The sequence below is a fragment of the Anolis carolinensis genome, chromosome 4 (assembly GCF_035594765.1).
Source record: "Anolis carolinensis isolate JA03-04 chromosome 4, rAnoCar3.1.pri, whole genome shotgun sequence".
Lineage (NCBI taxonomy): Eukaryota > Metazoa > Chordata > Lepidosauria > Squamata > Dactyloidae > Anolis > Anolis carolinensis.
The window spans coordinates 188,436,760-188,440,656 of record NC_085844.1 but is presented as its reverse complement, the minus strand read 5'-3'; positions in this window follow the sequence as shown (position 1 = coordinate 188,440,656).

Below are 3,897 nucleotides of genomic sequence, written 5' to 3'. Positions count from 1 at the left end.
CTCTTGTGTAGTGTCTCTCTTATTGGTTATAGCAATTGGAAGAAGGGCTATATTAAGAAAAAATTAATGATGAAACTTATGGCACTTGAAGTGTTTGGGATGGCTGCATGGTGCTTTCTTACTATCAAAATGATATAAGCCTGGACCAGGAGAATTGTTTACCCCTTCAGTATTTCTCACTGTTGGCTGTGCAAGCAAAGATGTCTGGAATTATAGTCCAACAACATCAGACCCACATGATATCCATCCTGGCTATGGGAAACAATAGCTTCAACAACATAATACTTTCTAGTTTCTAATTATCTGGACTATCTAGCAGATTCTAACTCCCAAGATAGGGCAACACAGACTTTCAGGGACACAGAATGCCTAAAGAGAGATATTATGATACAAGAGCTAGCTAAATAAATATACATTAAATATTAATATCTTGCATTGGTGAGAACCCAAAGGGTACTTACCAATAATTCCTCTTCAACCTGGAAAGAATTCTGTCCTGGGCCCAGTGCTGTTCAACATCTTATTAATGACTTGGATGAAGGTTTAGAGGACATGCTTACCAAGTTTGCAAATTAGGATGGATAGTTAATACTAGAGGACAGGATCAGAATTCAAAATGACCGTAACAGATTAGAGAGCTGGGCCAAAACTAACAATGAATTTCAACAAGAAGAAATGTAGGATGCTTCACTTAGGCAGAAAAAAATGAATTGCAAAGATATAGGATGGGTAAAGCCTAGCTCAACAACATTCCATGAGAAAAAGATCTTGGAGTCTTTGTGGTCAACAAGTTGAACATGAGCCAACAGTGTAATGCAGCAGCTTAAAAAGCCAATGGGATTTTGGGCTGCATCAAAAAGAGTATACTGTCTAGATCTAGGGAAGTAATTGTGCCCCTCTATTCTGTTTTGGTCAGACCTTACCTGGAATACTGTGTCCAATTTTGGGTATCACAATTTACGAGAGATATTGACAAGCTGGGATGTGTCCAGAGGAGGGTGATTAAAATGATGAAAGGTCTGGAGACCATGCCCTGTGAGGAGTGGCTTAAAGAGCTGAGTTGTTTAGCCTGCAGAAGAGAAGGCTGAGAGGATACATGATAAGCATATATAAATATGTGAAAGGATGTCACAAGAAAGAGAGAGCAAGCTTGTTTTCTGCTCCCCTGGGGGACCTCATCAACACTAGAGCAGTGGTTCACTAGAGCTGTGGGTCCCCAGGTGTGTGGGCCTACAACTCCCAGAAATCCCAGAAGGTTTACCAGCAGGATTTCTGGGAGTTGACGGCCAAAACACTTTAAATTCAGTTTCTGCCTCCTGCAGAATTCTGAGGCTTGTAGTTTAGGAAGGGGCCTTTAAATTGCTTAGCCAGACAGGTCTTGGGCTTCACTAAACTACAAACCCCAGAACTCTGCAGGAGACAAAAACCAGATTTAAAGTGAATGCATGCTCTGGTGTGATGAAGCTATAGGACTCTGGGCTCAAATTACAGGAAAGGAGATTCCACCAGAACATTAGGAAGAACTTCCTGTCTGTAGGAGCTATTCAGCAGTGGAACTCTATCTCAGAATGTAGTAGAAGCTCCCTCTTGGAGGCTTTTAAACAGAGGGTGGATGGCCATTTGTCAGGTGTACTTGGATTGTGTTTTTCATGCATGGCAGTGGGTTGGACTGCAGGGCAATTGTGGTCTCTTCCAACTCTATTATTCTATGATTCTAATAGCTGAAATGTGAATTTCATAGTGGGAAATAAGAGACAAAATGGCTAACCTAGATGGTAAGATCTGCTAGAATCAAATATTCATGCTGGCAATAGTCTAGCAGCATTATTGTTTAAAAAAGGCATTCCAAGGATGGAGGAACTGCAAATATGCAGGTAAAGCAAATTATATTAATATTCATCACCATGCCTAGCATAACATAGATTACATCTCACTGTTAACAAATAGGGAAGATACAGCTATTGAGAAGCTAAATTTTACTTCAAGACACCAAGGAAGACTTATTTGGGGATTATTACTTAAGAAGATCCCTTTTATTGCCTGTGGACATGGCTGTGTTAGGGCAATGTAATGAAGAAGGCAGTAGCTGGTTTTTAGAGAAAAACACATACAAACAAGTAGATCAAGTTTCTCTAGATGAATTCCTGGAACTCGAGAGCTGATAATCTGTGGGAAACCATGATGGTTGCATACATTCCCTCAAGCATAGCACCTTGTGAATCTGGCAGCAACACTGAAGATGTGAATGTTGATAAGACAGAAGCTAAGCTTGACATCTGCAAATTCTTAAGAGTTTTTCTTGTAAATCATTAGGAAAGTCTCTAAAACTAGGTTTCATCAACAGGAAATGAAAGAGCAGGTTCTTGGGCTAAATGTCAAGCCCATATAAACTCCAGCAATTATGAAATACAGTATTTTCAGGTAGCATATGTAAACGGAGCCCCTTCTCTAAAGTAAATGCAATGTATAGCAGTTCTCTCTCTACATGTAGGAATAAAACTCCTTCTATGAAAGTATCAATATTGGCTTTATAAATCCAAAAAGTAATGTCTCATCCGCTTAGTCAGTTACAGATTAAATTGCCATGCATCTGATCTGAAAGTTAAAAAAAAATAAATCACAGGTGTTTGTCATGGAAATAATGACAATTCAGGATATATATTTGAGTTAAGCTTTTAAAACAGTGCTTTTCATCTAACATATTCATGCTAACTCTTACCTTGCCTATCAGTATTCCTATCTGTTAGGATATTGATAGCAAGTTAATCCCACTGAAATATTTTTAAAAGTTGATTGTCTTAAAAGTTTGACTTCCTGGACACAAAGATAAGCAAGGAGCCTACATACAAGCATAAAGTGATGTATATTGATGGGTGAGAAAGAAAGGACTTCAGCTAAGAATCGCCTGTTTGCAAGTCATATTCATTTAGGCACTAAACTAGACTAAAACCCTTTTGTTTGCCAACAATTTTTAAGAGAAGCTTATTTTATTTTGATGTCATAGCTGGGAGTTTGTATGGTTTAAATTATATTTGTGCACTCTCCTAGTATCCATAAAGATGAAAGGTATTTTTAAATTGTCACAACAAATATATTACACATGAAAATGTGTGCACTAAAATTTGCCCACTTTGGATACACTTTTCAGTGATGTTAATGCCTCGGGTATAAAGAATATGTATACAATTGTAGGAATGGGATAGAATGTAACAGGATCCAGAAACATGCAAAACATGAACCTTGCCCTAAATTTTCAATGTATGACTGTTTTTTACCACGATTGTGCCGTCCGCCGGACAATAAAAAGCTATAAAACTGAAACGTGCTGTCCTTTATCCGGGCGAACTGCAAATCCCTATAAGCTGTCCTATAGATATTGAACGACTGAGTCTGGATAACTTCAAAAAAGGATGTTTATTCATACAAGGTTGTAAACCTGGCACAGATCTTAAAGTTGCAGAAAATGAAACAAATTTCCATAGGTTTTAGTTGCAGAATTATCCCTGGTTCCAGAAGGCAAAGGTGATTATAAAACCACTATACCCTAATCACGCTGTCTATATTAGAAGGAGAAACACTTTCCTTCCCTATCTTTACAGCAAAGATTAGTTCTAGAAGCGATGGAATAACTCTGCTCCTCTAACTAGATTTCCTATTCCAGATCAATATAATTCAATACTTATCTAATTTGGATAGGCTTAGATTGGCCTGGTTTTGAGGATGATTTGTCCCAGTTAGCCTTGCACAGCTCCAGCACGTTGGAAGACTATAGCCAGAATGAAACTCCAAAATGGAGACTAGACCCTGGTAAAAAGGGCGGTCCTAAGATGTTGCACTCTTTGACCAATCACTGCAAAGAAAACTGCAGCCAGCTCTTGCAGATTCCAAGCCACTTTT